Source organism: Corvus moneduloides, chromosome 3 (assembly GCF_009650955.1).
Source record: "Corvus moneduloides isolate bCorMon1 chromosome 3, bCorMon1.pri, whole genome shotgun sequence".
NCBI classification, from domain to species: domain Eukaryota; kingdom Metazoa; phylum Chordata; class Aves; order Passeriformes; family Corvidae; genus Corvus; species Corvus moneduloides.
In genome coordinates, this window is record NC_045478.1 from 104,457,864 (window position 1) to 104,475,802 (window position 17,939).

Below are 17,939 nucleotides of genomic sequence, written 5' to 3' on the forward strand. Positions count from 1 at the left end.
TGGTGGGGGAGGGAAGGCTGTAACCTGCCTTCTATCAGAGGACGTTCAAATTTGGACATTCCTCTGAATTTGTCTCAAGCTGGGACAATGGGCAAGTTGGTTTGTCTGCAATGAATCTGGAAATCTTTCAGAAAGAAAATAAAATTGCCTCCGGAAATCTTGCATCTTAAAATGTTAGGTGAGGCTGCACACCAGAGAGGGATTAAATCTTACACTGCAGAGTTTTCTATTAAGCAACTCTTTGCAATGTAGAAAACATGACCACATATTTTCAGCTCATTTTCCCTTGCCCTTCCTCTCATCTTTTTAGAAGTAAACTTTTTGGCTTGTAAGCTTAGCTGCAGAAAATACCTTCACTGTCAATTTTGCCCTTAATGAGCTCTTATTTTACAGGAGCTTTAGGTAGTTTGCAGGGCTAAAATGAAATGGCGTAAGTTCTGAACTGCTTGACTCCACAGCCAACAGCTCCCGGGTGTACAGGAAGAACCCCTAGATCTCTTGTTTTAATAGAAATACAGCTGGAGACCCCAGCTTCAGAAAATCAATGTGTCAGAGCTCTGTGGCAACTCCTGGTGGTTTGTCAGTGACATCTCATCAATGCTGCAGCCCCAGAAGAGAGAACATCATTGGCTTCGTACATATTTTATTGATATTATTTTGTTTCCATTGATTGCTTTCCACTGCAATGGAGTTGTGATGTATGATCTTCTGCTGCTTTTCCAGAGAGGAACTTCTTGACCTGAAGGGCCTGCCAAGCCCAGGGGGTCTTTTTTGCAGCCTTGTGTGCAACTTGAGCATTACCTCGATGAACTCAAGAGAGATAAAAAGAAGAGGTAAAGAAATAAGTGAGTCATTTTCTGAGATTCCCAGAAGCAGGAGATTAAGTTCCTGAGACTGCCTGTGTAGAGTGCATCTGGAGGAGGTTATCTTGGTGCTGTTTCACATGCAAAAGGTGATAGAGGCTGAGCCGTCTCCAAGAAGGGTGTTAAATGACTCAGGGAGTCTCTTTCATGAGACACTCAGGCTCTGAGGGGATGGCAAGGAGGCAATGGGAGGGGATTTGTGGAGAAAAAAGCATTCTTGAACTGCACTGGAGCATACAGGCTTATACTTGCTCTGAAGTGCCCACTCAGAAACTCACTAACTTCACAGAGCACAAAACAAATAGAAGATAAAAATATTTAAGATGAAAAATGGAGCATTAGTCACAGTGCAATGATACTTGACACCGCACTGTTGATGTGCTCCCTTAAGAATAGGCCAGTTTCTTCCAGCCTTTCTTGTAACACAGAATGAAACATAACATCAAACTGCTGACTTTGTCCTATATGAGTACATGTCCTTTTATTGAAACAGCAGGTTGACAAGGAAGGTGTTAGCTCCTTGAAAATACACAGCCATTTACAAGCAGATTTTAGTTACATAAAGCACACTTTTATTTGCTTTCAGGAAAATTACAGCAAATAAATCCCATTCTTTTGATTCCTTTACTCAGTTGATCGTGTCATAGCAAAAAGTGTTCCTGTTTGTCTTTAGCACGCTGATCTAGAATGCAATTCAGAAACACTCAGATCAGCAGGCAGCTTCTAGTTTTGAAATTTAACTATGATTAAATCCTCTCCTTAATATTATTTTCAACCTGTATATTGTTACAGGCACAACCTAAGTTGGGACGTGGAGATGGCTGAGTGAGTACAGCTGGCATGCTGTGAAACAGAAATTCTGCAATGGAATGTATGTTGGTAATGTCATTAACTCTCTGATCTCCTGCAATTCAGAGCAGGGGGTGAGAATGGTTTTAAGCAGCAGCCTGAGCACAGATGAAGAAAAATCACCAAGCTAAAACTAGCCGCTGTATTATTGATTATCTGCAATTTCTGACTTTTGATTTATATGACTGAATTTTTCCACAGCTGTTTTAAAAAGTTTGCCACTATAAGAAACTATTTCACATGACTGATATTTGAGATATGCCTCTTAATAAGGATTGTAGATACTCTAATTTAAATTTAAAATATTTTCCTCTCAAATTGATTCTATCCATTTTTAATACAAAATAAGACAATCTTTTATTTTTTCTTTCATTAATAGATGTCCCAACAAGAATAATTGATCTGTTCTCAGTTCAGTCTCTAATTTATCCAAATTAATGCAATTCTGTTCAAGAATTTGGTGGCACCAGAGTTTCCATGCTTGAAGGGAAGTCCTGAGAAGAGCTGTATTTTTTACACTGTAAAATGTACACAACCTCACCTTGTTTTACAACAATCAGTATGAGACTTAAGGTATTAAGGATTTAAAAACCACACTGCACTGGCAGGGAGATGAACTAACACCTTCATGTGATTCTATTAATTTAGTTTTTCCACAATTTAATACAGCAATCAGACAAGAGCTTTCTAAAACAGTGCCTATGTGTAAAGTAATATAGTCAGTGTTATTTTGACTCACAAGATTAGAGAGCGTTAGAAGGCTTGTTCACCATTAGCTTTGTTCCAGTTTCTTCCAGTAATGTTAAAAATAACAAAACCCTGAAGCCCCAGGCCTGTTTCTGCTTAAAATATAGCTCCTGGTCATCAGCTACTACTTCAGTGGTTTTATTCATCAAAATATTTTAATAGAGATCTAAATAATTATTTTCAAGAGTGTCTGAAGGGCACTAGAGATCAGTAGCAAACAACAAATTAACTGAAAAAGAATTTAACTTAATGTCACACAGTGCAAATAATAGTATGAATTGCACTGGTTGTAATTAGCATTTAAGACAGAAAACTGGGATTTACGTAGTGTTATAATAGGCTAATTTTTTCTTTTAGAAACAGATCAAGCCTGAGAAAAAGAAAGGTTCTTTCTACCTTTAACAAGACTCCCTCTCCTGTTCCACCTCCCAAAAGTGCAGGAAACTGGTTTATTCATATGTGTGTTTTCAAGATGCCGAATATCTCAGTGGTGACATGATTGTCAAGGAGCAACGTGGCCCTGGGTGGGAAGGTCAGGGTTCCACTGTGGCCTGTGGATATCTTGCTCATATGCTGAAAAAGACCCAGCCACATTGCCTCCCTTGTTGCCGGCCCCCCTTTCAGCTGAGCTGGAGGAGAAGCCTCAGTCATGGGGAGAAAGCCAGCAGAGAGGAGTTTGATCTCTCCTCCCATCATTAGCATAGAAATTACACATAGAAATAAAAGTATCTACAGCATTACAAAAGCATACTAATTATACAAGAATAGGTTGCAGATGTTTTCTCACGATGAATAGCATCTCACACTGCAAGGATACAGATTGGCTTGAATGGCATCACTTTGGAGGGTCCCAAAGTGCTCCTTGGACAGAAATACTAAGGAGAGTTGTGTTAAAATACATATCCAAGTTTCTTTTTGGAATATCTGAAGATGATAAATAAATGCACTATTAATTGTTTCTTGAAAGTATTGTATTAGCATGGAAATGTGATCACATCAGCCTGAACAGAGTGATTATACAGCTGCCACATGTGAATCAAATTTTATGACCACGGCTATAAGCTAAGTCTATAAGCTGGCTTGGTCACTTTTTGTAAGACACAGTTTGTAAAGGCATGGTGGTTCTGTTCTCATTTGTGATCCATGGGTAAGATTTTTGGCCAAATCAATTCATCAAATTACTTATAAATGTCTGCATGTCTGTGTTAGAAAAAAGACCAAGCTCACATCTTCAGCAGGCAGTCTTCTAGAAATAGAGGTCAGGATTTTGCTCCAAAGCTCATACAGGAGTCACAGAATTTATTTTTTCTTTCATATAGTGCATATCTAACTTTCTTGAGAGCAGAAGTATTGTTTTCTGGTATGGGTTGCATGTTGTGATATATCCCAGTCACATTGCAATTCAGTTCAGCAGGAAGAATGGTGAGCTTGATATGGAAATGCTTTTGCCATACATGAAAGGAAAGCTTCAGCATTTATTTTTCTAGGGTGAAAAATGAAAACGTGAAAGCTGCGTGTCATTTAATTCTGAAAAATGACCTGACCAGATGTCAAAATTAGTAAAAAGCAGCATGACAGCCCTTGGATACCAACCCTTGAAAATAAGACAAGCAAGACAAGAAGATATTGAAATAAGTGGACTGAAACTAAACTCTGTGTGTGCATTTTCTTAAAGGGGAAACAAAGTCTGTCTATAAAAATTGGCTTTATCATTTCCTTCCAGCAGTCAGGAATGTCAGCTGAGGCTTGCCAACTTGGGAAATTTCAGCTTGTGACTTTGATGACCTGTTAGCATTGTTTTGTCTAAGGAAAGCTGTCTTGGATATATCCCCCAGAGAGAATTTATAAAATGAATAGACTTTCTAAAATGGCTTTAACATGGGGGAGTGTTTTTTGCCTATTCCTTGCTGTGATTTCTGTTCCCTAGCAAAGCCTATTGGTTGCATAGGATGGACGGGAGGTGGGTAAGGATGTGAGAAGGCTTCATTGACTGTCATGCTGATGATAGTCAAGGTCTGAATGGCTACCCAGAAAGAGTTCTTGTACTTTCTTATTCCTTGTATAGGTTAGGCACAGTCATTTACAGGCTCACACGTAATGTTGGCATTGGAACCAGATAAATTATTTCATGATAATGCTTACTGTTCTACTGAGAAACAATTTTTGTTTGTTTTTATTTGTTTTTTTATCTGCAAAACACCTTATAACCTTTTCTCAAACTCCACCTTTGTCAGACAGGTTGCTGCAACCAGATGTTTAGCTAAGGTAATAGGTAAGAAGGTACTTATATCCTCTATTTGGAATTGAATCTCTGCTCCATGACAGAACAACAGACTGGTTAAACATCGGGTTCTTCTTCAGTGCTGCTGTTCATTCTATTCTTATTCTAGAAAAGCTAATAAAAAATGCTGGTTTAGATCTGCTTTCCTATTCTTAATTGTTGCTTTGGTGCAATCAGACCTTTATTGATTGATAAAAACATGAATCTTGCATTGTTCTGCAAAGATAATTGATTTTCACCATTAATTTCTGAAGGAAAAAATGAGACAAATTAATTTCTGTTAAAACTTTTTATAAACTATCTTATTTTTTTGCTACTGAAAGTTAATTATGAGCCACATTAATTTTTTTAGCATCTCCTAGCTGTAGCATTTAATTTATGAATTATAATTACACTATTTACCATATTTCGTAGCTGATGTCAGTCATCATCTTTCAGGAACCTATAAGTTCAACAGAGTCTAATGTTTGAAAGATATCAAGAAATTGAATATCAAAGTTTCTATAAAAAGTAAAAGGAAATAATAGATGATAATAACATATTTGGTTTGAGAAATCTGTCAAAGGACCAGAATTTTTTGAATAAGCTTGGAGGAACCCATCATTTCTCCACCATTTTGAGTTTCTCTTTGCTCCCAGTGACTCTGGGAGATTTCAGCGACCACTTTGTAACTACTGACTTTTTAGTAAACTGCTATTTTTTTCACTTATATCTCATATTCATGTCTCCTTAGTTGTGGAAAGGGATTAGATAAAAGTAAAGGGGAGGTGGCCACCCCCTTAACTTGTCTTAAACCAAGACAACATGGCAAGGCAGAATCCCAGGCAAACTGCAGATGTTCTTCATACCTTCCTATGATGAGGGTAGGTGTGGGTCTGAAGTGGGGGGTCCATCTGCTGAGCAAGGGTCAGCACAGCAGTTTCCATTCTGTGTTTCTTGGGACTCAGGATCTCTGTCTTGCCTCCCTATCCCACTGCTGAGCTCTAATACCTGCCTCCCACTCCTCTCATCCCATCTGTCCCAGGTCAGTGTCCTCCCAGACCTTATAGTTGCTGTCAGGCCCTCCCACTGACACCCAGAAACACATACAGTGGCAAATCTTCCAGGAAAACAGAAATCTTGGAGAAAATCAGAGTTAGAGACCCTGACATTTTATTTAGTAATATGTTATAGTGGTAATTAATCTTACTGCTGAAAGTTGTGCTTTTGATTTTAATACGTCTGCCTTTAACTCCCACTTCCTTGTCCTTATTGTGCCTTTTTCATAACTCTCTATTTCTCATTTTGATCAGTAGGCTGACTTTAGCAGAAGTTATTGTTATCAATGGTAAAAGAAATGTTTGATTTTTGATGAGTAAAATATGAATTAAAAAAAAATCAGGCATTTATGTAGTGTTAGTACACTACTTAGATTAAGATTATTGCTGGAGAGTATTAAGTGCCATCGTTAAAAAAATCATAATTTCAATAATTTTTTTTTTCTAAGGGAGGAAAAAAAAGAAACAAAAGTCCTGTACCATGTTACAAGTTGCATTGTGAAGTCAGAGATGCCACTATGTTTGTGAAGAAACAGCCTGAGATCTCAGTTGGCCTCTTGCACATGGATTAGACTCTACAAGGTCCAAGCAGTAGGACTCAGCTGAGCACCAATGGACAGGAAATTTTCTCATTAAAACAATATGAGCTTTGTGCTTGTTACTTTCAGCACTGTTGATTTCTGGAATTCTGGGTTCCAAAATCAGCGCTTGGCAGTATCCTTATTGGCAGTGGTCATGGTGGTGGTGCAGTGGTGTGTCAGGAGGTAAGTAAAGCTCAGTAAACCAGGTTTTAATTTGCATTGCACAAAAAAAATCATTTCTTGTCTTCAGACAGTCTCAAGGGTGCTGTGGCAGAAGCAAATTGAGTTCAAAAAGCTGCCTATGGCCCAAATTCAAAATTTCAGTACTGGGTCTATTCCAAAGAACAGAATTTGAAAATTTAGAGCTGTGATTCTGTGCTGGACACGTGCTCAAAAGCAGTCATGGCATAGGAAAATAGGAAACAAACATTAGCAAAAGGGAATGGAATAAAATAGAATTAGAAAACAAAAGAGGCAGATCATCTGAATTATTCGTCTGATGAAAGATGAGTCTATGAATATGGGGCCATTCAGAACCATGTTTAAAAAAGAAAAAAGCTTTTTTTTTCCTCACTGCCTCTGGGTCCTTGAGTACATCCTGACCGAAACAGCTTGATGGGCCTGATACTGCGTGTCTGTGGTCATGTCTGAATTAAAAACAGAGTTCTTGCAGAGATCCCCAGACTGCTGTGAGTGTCTTCAAGAGCAACAGAGCTATGTCAGCCCAAAGCAGAGCCTGTGTTAGCTTGTGCTGGCAAGTGACAGGTCCTATTAATGTACATAGGGCACAGTGCCAGTGTGTCTCTTCTGCTTTTGTCTCTAGAGGGAAGAGCATCTCCTGTGGCATTGCCCTTGGCCATGTGGTGCAACCTCTCACACGGGTACTGGTATGAGAAAGTCTGCGTGGGATTCATACACCCAGAACCTAGAGGTACTGAGAAACTGATTTTTTTTTTTTCTTCTTTCTATAAGCTTTAAAGTATTCTGGATGGGTTATTGTAGAGCTATTTTCAACTGAATAAGAAGGTGATGAATTTATTATGTGGGGATATGTATGACATTTGGTGAACCAGAACTCCAGAATCCTGATGTTGAGACACTTTGCCCAATTTTTTGTGTGCATGTTCCTTAATTTATGCTTGGCTGTAAGGCAATGGGGTTTTTCTAGCCATACAGCTGGGGAGGAGAAGATGTAAACAGTCCCTTTTTCCTACAGTTGCCATAAAAATGGTCATGACTTAGCCCAGTGACCTATATTCAAGAAACCTACATTCAGGTAAACCTGAGGCTGACCCCCTTTAAACCTTTAGCATGTTGTCCCTTGAATTCAGGGAATTTTTGAGCCTCTCCTGGTCAAAGGAAGCTGGGGTTGAGAGTAGCTAATAGCCTCAGTACCCATAACAATTTTAGGATTCGGGCCCAAAAATTAAGGTAGAGCCCTTACCCCTTGAAGAAAAATACTCTTTTGTGTTCTCCACTGTGTTGTGTGACCTTCAAGGATATGGTGCTTCTATTTTCACACAGCCCCTCATGTAGGACTAATCTCAATGTGCAGCCTTAGTAATTCACCAAATAAAAAGGAAATGTAAACATGATGGTGTGAACACTAAATAGTAATTCACCTAATAAAATGCTTACTGGTGGAGCTCTGTCACTTGCTGGCAAATGGCACAACTCATATTATTCAGTGTATATTAAACAAGCTGTCACCTAGGCATATTTGTGAGAAATAATACTGGATGAAAAATGCTCTTCGGGTATTTTGAATGTCTGCAGCATTTAATGTCTGCTTGCTGTATTCACCAGAGCCAGCAGAAAGTGTACTAGACTACAAGGACAGTGTCCTCCTGTCAGCTGAGGTACCCATATATTGTCAGCTCACAACACACCAGGAATGCTGATTGCCCCATAATTTAAAAGTATTGTACAGCACAGCAAGATCACAACTTCTGAGCTCATTCTGAGTACATCATAAAAACCACAGTGATAGTTGTCCATAAAATAATCAACAATGTCAAAGTATGAATTTCTGGGGTGAAAACTATCAGTCCAGGAGAAGTAAGATATGGAAACTTTCCATCCTCTCCCTTTTCTAACCCCAACAATGCAGGGGAGAAAAAGGCATGAAATTTGGAATACGGTACACAACTGTTTTTTCACTTGTGGACTCCTAGCTGGAAATTGATTTAGGCTGCCAGTCAGGCAAGGTAATTAGCAGACAGCTGTTCTGTGACATGCATGGGAGAAATTAGCTAATGACTGTGGTCCTTTTTCTTGGCAGACAGGTACCTGCATCTCATCCAGAAGAGGTCAGTGGCCTCCCGAGTGGTCCAGCAGCCAAGGACATCCTGGCCATGGAAATAAACCTCATCCCAAGGTGCCGACACACACTCATACAAGGTCATTGAAGGCATGGAGGAGAAACTCTGCACCTCTTCCAGGGATGCAGGTTCTTCCCCTGCTTTTGAAACTGTGGCAGAAGGAGGTAGGGATGGCCAATGGCAGTGGTGGTGAGAGCTGCAGCCCAGGAGTAGAGTCCTTGCGTGTCGCTCACCGCCACCCTGACCTGGCCTGAGCAATGCTTGATGGAGCTGAAATCCATCTACTGGGAAGGCCTGAACCAAGAGGAAGGCTTCACCTCAGACTAGTACTTGGGGGTGGGAGCAGTAAGTAAGGCACTCCTTCGTTTGACGGATATAAAATCAGACTGCAGTTCCAAATATTCTGCCTGCAAGACTTAATAATCCTTAGACTGAGTTATTTATGCTTGCATTCAACAGTGCTGGTTTCCTTTGTATTTACTTTTCATTTTATTGGGTGCAGGCAATGTTGGCTTAGCTGTGGTAAAGAAGTCTTTTCTGTCCCCAACTTTGTGGCATTTGATCTTTTCTGTTATTTTTAAGCTACAGTGGTTCACAGAAGCAAGTTCCTTATTTGATTTTTCTCTGCTTTGATTCATACTGTGTGCGAATACAGATGTAATGTGGTCATGTTGATTTCATGCCAGACCAGTAGATAATTCCTAATTTTATTCCTCACTACCAAATCTATTTCAGTTTCTGTTTCATGTCTCCACAGAGTCACTCAAAGCATCATTACTGGAGAAATGTCTTTGAAAACTTGAAATAGACTTAAACACTTTTTCAGTGAATAGGCAGACATTACTTCATATCTCAATAAAGTAAGCACTGGTTTGACATTTAAATGTCATTTTGACACACTCCTGACCTCTATGTCTTTGTTCCTATGAAAAATTTCAAGGGCGATAGCACATTTAAAACTATTTAAATCAATCTTAAAGGGAAAAAAACCCCCAACAATTGTCTGCTACATTCTAGAGACAACTATTTTTTATAAGCACAGAGAAGTGGTGATTCTTGTTCAGCATTAATATTTAATAAAGATTACAAAATTCATCTTGGTAGATAAGAAATTCACTTGAACTTTGTGAACCCAAGCATTTGTTTTGAGAAAAAAACAAAAAGGAAGTCAATTCCCAAACATGAGTGAACTTTTGTAGTGCTATATATATTCTTTGAATAGGTTAAAAAAAATCCTTTTCTTTCTTAGTATCAGAAACTGGGGAAAGTATTATCACAAATATCTTTCATTCCATGAAATCAATTGAAAAAACCTCTGAATTCAGTAGAATTTGGCTCATCTTAAAAGAATCCTCTGGGGAGATGAGCAAATCTTTGAGTAATATCTAAGATCTGATCTATTCTCTGGATCAATGTGTCCAGAGATACAGATAGGGATATTTTCAGGATTAGGGTCCTCACAATTTCACAAAGGGAAGAAGGGCAACTGAAACTTGTAGCAACAGGATGAGTTTAGAGATGGAGCCCTATTACTACCTGAAAGCAAAAACAAAACAGTAGTTAAGGGCTGTTTTTGTTCCCTTCAGTAGGACAGCATGAAAAACCCCCATTTGTTTGTGATTGCCTGTAATCCTTTAAAATAAAAGGAAAGGAATGTTTAAATATATAAACAGCTCTAACGTAATGTTGTCATCATCTCAGTCACTTCCAGATTACACAGGAGTAAATATACATGGCAGGAATCTTTAAACATGTATATCCTGCTAGGCTGTGTATTTTATCTCCTGTCTTTGCAACATCATTTGCAATCTTCTTCTTCCTGCTTGTCATCCACTTGGCAAGTTTTACATTCCGTATGTGTTGGCAGGGAAGATTTGCATTTTGAAGCAAAAGCCAATTTAAGTGCAATGCAGCTTTCTAAAAGACTTGGCTCATTTTCATAACCCATGAGGGCATGAAATGAGATAAAAATAGTTGGGTTTGCCGGTTTCTTTGAAAATGCCTTTGACCAGTAAGACATGTCTAGTAATTATTAGATGTTCCTGTTTTTCTCCCAAGCTCAGGAAAACAGGCTGTTGTGAAAAGGTTAAAAAGAAATCTTCTATTGAAAAATAATTCTTTTGATTTCCAGTAAAAAATTGGAAAATATCATGACACATTTGACATCATGTTTATTAGAAAATTTATACCATGGAATGCTATTTTCCTCTACTCTAGGGTATCAGGTCTGGAGAGGAGGTATTTGTAGGTCTGGAGAGGAAATATTTGTAGCTGAGCTTCTCAATAAAGTCCAATGCAACATTAAAGGTTCGTAAATCTGAACAGTGCTGTTCCCTGAGATGCTGTGGGGTGTCCCTTGAGACTTCCTCTGCACATGAAGCAAGTTAACCTGGAGAAGGGAATATTATGCTGTGTCCGTATGCCACAGTTTACAGAGGAGTATGAACAGTCTGCATGGGAGAAGTGATCAAGGAATCTCTGCGCCCTGGTAACCTTGTGTAACCAAAATCAGATTGTTACAGCCCTGTGCTGTAAGCACTCAGCAGCTGGGAGCTCATATGACATAAACTGCTGTGGTTTGGGCACTGCTCACAGTTCTGAGCACGTGGGCAGGGACGTGTGATCTCCTGAACTCCTGTCTCAAAGCCTGTGTTAACATTTTTGCCAGCCAACGTCCCACCACCTGATTCGGGACACAGGTGACGCAGTTAAACCTCACTTGCATCTATCTGCAACAAAATTACAGAAAAATCTCACAAATATATTCGCATTAGCAAATTAGCTACACTCTCAGGAGCTGTTGGAGAGTTTTGGTGGAATATCCTGTGTTAATTCAAACCTATGTACCAGAATAATTCTTTTATCCCAGGGTGTGTGTGTAGAGTAGTTTTAGATTGGTGATCTTAGTAAATAAGAACACCCCACTGTGCAGTGTTTGTAGATCCAAACTGCTGAGAACAGTCACAAAGAACAACAGAAAGTCTTACAAATGAAACAGAAGAAATTACCATGCAGAACATGTATGAAGAAGCAATTTAAATGTTTATAGGAGCCTATAAACTTTTTTATTCTGTAAAGACAGGTTTTCAGCTTGTCTGCCTCTGAATAACTCTTAAATAATACAATTTATTTTGGATGACTGATTATGGGACTCCAACCAAGGCAGTTTAAATTCCATCTCCTGTCCACTTTAAGAAACAAAATGATTTTCTAGCTTTGACATCATATATCATGTTAAATTTGAGCCATAATGCAGTGGGGGCCCAATTCTGTTAGTCCAGCACATAGCCATGAGGCTTGTATTTTTACTGTCTTTAAAGCAGCCTTGACCACAGCAGGATAAAGCTGTTCATCCAAGAACAGAAAGTTACTTTTGGTCGCTTGATATATATATTTGGTTGTGGCTTGAAAGCAGGATGGCAGATGAGGGCATTGATGGTGTATTCGCAGAGGGATCCCTTCTAATATCTACCAGGGACGGTTGCAGGGAATTCCTATTTCACTTGTTCAGAGCTGTGTTTGCAGGAAATACCTTTTTTACTTGTTAAAGGTTGTGTTTCTCAAGCTGCCCATAGTTAAACTGGCAGGCTGCAACCACAGGCAGTCTCCTCAAGAACTGTGCAGGCATATCCCTGTAATCATAAAAGTAGATTACTTTTTGTTATTATCTCTAGGCCCTGTCAGATTATTTGGTAAACCTGCTTTTATTAATGCACTTATAATGGACAGTGAAAGGCAGATGAAGTTTGGATAATTTTTCCTTCCTGAAAATCAGGATGTGCTTAATTAATAATGCTCTATAGATGCAGTATTTTTAATTCCAAGGATATCCCAACATTATTTGGTCATCTTTTTCTGTTTGAAACAATTAAAATAAGGTGAGATGATGCTTTATTTTCCCATTTAGGAGGAAATGCAAGGAGTAGTACATCTCCCTTGCAAACTGGAAGTAAAAACCACAAAGAGCTGATTACTGAGCAGTCTTCCCTTTCTGTGCTGGACATGTTTTCATGCTGCAGAGTCCCTCAAACTGCCATCTCTCTTCACGCTCATCGGCTTCAGACTGGAGCCTTGGTGGGGGTGGGAGGGATGATTCCTCTCCCTGAGGACATTGACATTAGCAACAAGCAGTCAGTCATAAAGGATGCAACCAGAAAGGCAGAGGGGGAAAATGACAGTGGCCCTTCATAAATATTAAAGAAGCTTCTCTAAGACAGAAGAAGAAGTGTGTGTTGACAGTGTCAGAAGATGAATGGCTCTATACAATCAATTCCTTTTAGGGAAAACATTATTTTTTCACAATTATTAATGTAGTATTTAATTTTTTCTATTTCCTTTCTCCCTCTTGCCTTCCACAACCGTTCCCCCTCTTTACTTGAGATTGGCTACACTGGTGCTTCTATGCTTTATTCTGCTTATTCATTTGTTGTCCAAACTTACAGTTCCCTAGGGGAAAAGAGCATCATGTAGGCATTGGTAGCTTTTCTGCCTTCCTTCCACGACTTACTTCTGCTGAGCATCCATTTAACATAGACACTTGGGGAAATGCCAGTCATTCATTTCAATATATTTCAACCTTGAATATAGTTGAGGTTTGTGGCTTATGTCAGATTAGGCAGTGAATGAGATATTTACAATTCCAGGTTAAAGGTTACAAGTAAACCTCCACAGTTCTCTCTGTATGCAGGTAGCACATCACCTGTAGCTCTTCATAATGGGGAGACCAATTTTTGAAAGAATTTATCATCACCACAAAATTCTAAGAGTATAAAATTGAGATATGACTGCAGTGAGAGTAATCCTAATGTTTTCTTGGCTAATGTAAAGCCAAGTTTTAATGGAGGGAAAATTCACTTTTGCCTTACATTTGCAATCCCCAGGCATATTCTGACATCTTAAAATTATCCTGGATTGTTTAAATGAGGTAGTAGCTTGTGTTCTTCAGAAATAGGTTTTGACACATTATCTTGCCAGTGAAGACTGTGTACTTAGTGAGTCAAAGGGAATCATTTTCCAAAACCCTATGATATTTTGAGTGGATATTCATCATTATCATTATCACCAGTCATCCTGAATGAACAGCAGGGAAGCTGTGTATTAGTCACTGTGAGAGGTGCTAGGTTGAACTATACATCACTGCTACCTTCTAATAGACTTTGAAACAGGGTGGTGTGATTTACATTTCTTCACATTCTGAAAAAGCAGATCAAGGCTCTTTTTCAAGTCCACATGCAGTCATCCTGCTGAAATGGCACTGGTTCTCTGCCTTTCATTAGGGTAGGTATGGAGGAACCCTCAGGTAAGGGTGCATCCTGTCCCTGCTGGCACATGGGAGACAGTAGTTGGGATTTGTGATATCCACCCTCTGGAGCATTTAGCAATCCCACTGGAGGGCCTGGTGAGACCCTTTAGCAGCCCTGCAACACAGTGAAGGAGCTCAGCTTCCCATCCTACCCACACTTCAACATGCTTCTCCTCTCTATACCCCACAGATGCTGTAGACCTAGCACCTGAAATGTCCTAGGTGTGGTGGCTCTGCCAACCATGCACTCTAAGACAGACTATCATTTTTCTTTGCTATTTCTGCTGCAGTATTTGCTGATTTGTACAATACAGAATTTAGCACAAACATCAAAAGAGATAATAAAGGTCTTTGTAAGTATGTCCAGACAGACTCCCCTCAGTAAGGAGCTCCCTTCGACTGAAGGCATCTTCTCATTACCGGTCTCTTCACATATCAGTCTGAAGCAGTGGATAAATTTAGTTATTTGAGGGAAACAGAAGAAATCCTGAAGTTCCTGAATCAGCAGGACTGCAGTTTATGTGCAGTCCCAGAAACCCAGTGTCTGGGTTTCTCAATTCTTAAATAGACACATAAGTGTGTCATCACCTCCAGGACATAAAATACAAGAATTTTTGTCCATTCAAACAAAGCATTCTTTAAGGGTTTTGCTATATCAGGTCATAGGAGCCAAAGAGGTCTCAAACCTGTATTTCTCCACTTGAATTGTTGATGCCATTATTATGTCAGATATTATCTGAGAGGTATTTTGCAGTGGTTGCAGATGAGTCATTTCCAATTGAACTTGAAAGAGTTTGTTGCTCAGAAAATAATTACTCAAATAATCTATCATCCTTTGCTAATTTGATTGAGTTTCCTTGGCTATAACTCATATAGGTAGCCACAAAATGTGCAAGTGATAGGTTGAATGATGATAGTTTTAAAATGTGCTGTCAGGTATCTGAAAATTCCTGGGTGATGATGTCAAACAACAGCAGATAATATGTGTTCTTGACTAATTTGGGGCTTATAAAAAGATTTATAAGAACAATTTCAAACTATCCTGCATTGCTACAGCACCATTACAGATGCTTGTGATTTTCATTTTCACAAGCTCCAATGTGGTTACACCTTACTGTACTGAGTTCATAATCTGGATAAACAACTCTAAAGTATTGATCACCTGTCAGAGAATTAGAAGAGGTGATTATCCTTTAGTTAATGTGCACGGTATCATTATAGTCATTGTGCAAAAATTATTGTTCTTGCAGTTATATATTATTGCTAAAATGTCACAGGACTCTTCAAGGCTGTGGATGGAGCTCAGGGAATGATCAGCCTCTGATTGTCTCAGACTCTTGCTTGCCACCATCTCTGCACAGGAATTAACAGAAGTAAGAGCCCTTTCTGTGTTTCATCCTTTCTGCAACTATGTAGAAAAAACAAACAAACAAACAATTTTTCAGAAAAGTTTCTATTTCAGTTTAACCAGACAAATGATAAACACCCATCCTCAGAATTAATCTCTCTGAGACAGTAATCATATTGATGGCTTAATAATAAACCAGATAGGATTGGAAAATTAATATTTATAAAATCTGACTCCTAAGTCTGACCAGAATGCTGACAGCTCATGCAAAATAGCTCATCTCCCTTTACTACTTACTGCGTTCTCTTCTCTGCTAACACTCAGAATGTTTCTTCCATCTGTTTTACTTCACGACTTCTTGCTATATTAACCATATATCTCTGCTCTGCAGGGAAAGTGAGAACTTCCTTTGGCATCCTGTCTTCGTGGTGCTGCCATTCTTGTTGAATGCAGTCCCAGTGATTTGTGCTGGCTGGATTCACACGTGGCATCTAGTTGTGAGTACTCATCTAATAAACAATTTAGAGACCCCTCAGTGAAATCAGCATATCAGTATCAACGTGCATGGATTAAAAATGTTATCAGAAAACAGATTCAAAAATGGTAGTGGAACCCTCATCTATGCTGCTACAGTAAGGAGCTTCTGCAGTCTGCTAGCAGAGAAGGAGAAATATGTAAATGAAGAAGGAGAGAAAGCTATCAGAAGACACCAGAAATTATGGTATTAGTTGGCTGCCACTCCTTATGAGGAAATTTTGTGGTCTGAGATTCTCTTAACTATTGAAATATTCTGCCAGTGAGACTGACAAACTGTAATCACTTAAGCCCTCTACCATAACCCCCCAATTGTAGCTTTTGCCAGCACTAGGGCTTCTATGTATGTAAGGTAAAAGCAATCATTTTCAACAAAGTTTCTAGTTAACTTTTCTTATATAGATAAATCTAAGCTGGAAGTGCAATGATTCAGTGTGGACTTGGATAGGAACACATCCTTTTGTTACTGGGGCAATAAAACAAAACTAAAGGAAAGAAACAAAACAAGAAAGTGTGGATTGTATGGGAAATAAATACATTTATAATCCACTTTCCAAATAAAATATTTATTCATTTAGACTGGATTAAAACCCATATTTTAACATACTTCCAAGACTGGGTTTTGATAATGATGCATTAGATGGCTTTTTTGATGAAATATTTAACAGTAGAATAAAAATCCTAACCATATAATAAGACACAGCCCCACAAAATAATGACAAATGACTGTGTAAATTCAGTGGTTTCAGGATAACAGACCAATTGAAGTTTTTGTTTTGGTGCTGTTTTCTTGAAATTAGCTCAGTGCTATCTGTCATTCATCTTGTACCTGCTGAAACGAAGTGGTTTGTGAGCTGGATAAGAAGCTGCTGAAAGTTTTGCTTTGTTAGAAGAACTATTGATTTTCTCTGTAAAGAATGTTGAACTTGCATTGTGTTTTATGTCTGTGGCACAAGGGTGCAGCATTCCCTATTTTAACTTTAATAAGTGCCACTTGACTGTTAAGGACAGGAGACAAATAGAGAAATACCCATTAAGCACTTAACAGTAGACAAGGGTGTGTAAACAAACGTGATGGAGAAAGACAAACTCTTTTCCCAGCTTGGGAAAAAATCATGTTGGAATAATGATAAAATTAACATGAGGGGATGCCCGTGTAAAGAACAACATTTTATTCCACAAAACTGGTGGCCTATCAAAACCTGGATACTGCAAGAGCAAATTTATTTCTAACTGGTACGACTTCCTCAGTATTTATAAGCTGCACTAACAGCCAAATGTTGCTGAGAGTGATGAAAAGGAAATGATGAAGGGATTTATTCCAGTACCACACACTTCTATATCCAACTCAGTAGCTGTTTAATAACCATGACTTTATGTAATTGGATCTGTATGGATAACTTATCCTCACCTAGGAATGAATCTTGCAATGGTATGCTGACCAACCAGTTCATTGTTCAGTTCACGTGAACACCCTTCTTTTAAACTTTTAATAAACACAAGCTCAGCCTTTGGAAAAATCCTAAGAGACTAGAAGGACTAAAAACCCCAACAATTCCAAATGTTGGCACATGGGAATTGCCTGAGTGGCCCACTGGATGGGACACTGAACTGTGACTGGAGAACTGGAGTCTGCATCAGCTGTGCTGTGTGATTTGCAGTCATTCACCTAATCCCTCAGTACAGCAAGTGTTCTGAGCAGGAACTCCATCCTGGATTACAACACTAAGCACAATAGGACTTGAGGGGTGAGATCTCTCTGGGAACTGTAATCTAAATAATCATTTTCTATTAACCAACCTGAGACCCAGAGCAAGCTTTCGTGCTGCATCAGTGCTAAAGTCTGTGTGCAAAAATGAATCTTGGCTATCCTGGTATCTTTCCTTTATCCAGCAAAGCAGTTTCCAAGTTAGCTGCTACTCCTTCACTGTTCCTTGGGAACCAGCAGCTGAAAGAGAAGAGAACCTGCAATTTTACATTCATATTACAATATCTTAATCCAAACAGTACCTTAAATATTTGTATGGCCTTTCTCCGTAACAAATATGTTCATTCTCTTTTCAAACACTCTTTAGA

At 38.9% G+C, this 17,939-nt stretch overlaps 1 long non-coding RNA gene across 1 annotated transcript; it reads left to right on the forward strand.

Annotated features, from left to right (window-relative positions):
* The first annotated feature begins 5,163 nt into the window (after nt 1–5,163).
* LOC116441357 lies at nt 5,164–12,429 on the forward strand. The gene is made up of 3 exons (XR_004239040.1): nt 5,164–6,541; nt 7,182–7,289; nt 8,640–12,429. It is a non-coding gene; the product is annotated as an uncharacterized LOC116441357 (long non-coding RNA).
* Nucleotides 12,430–17,939: the final 5,510 nt, after the last annotated feature.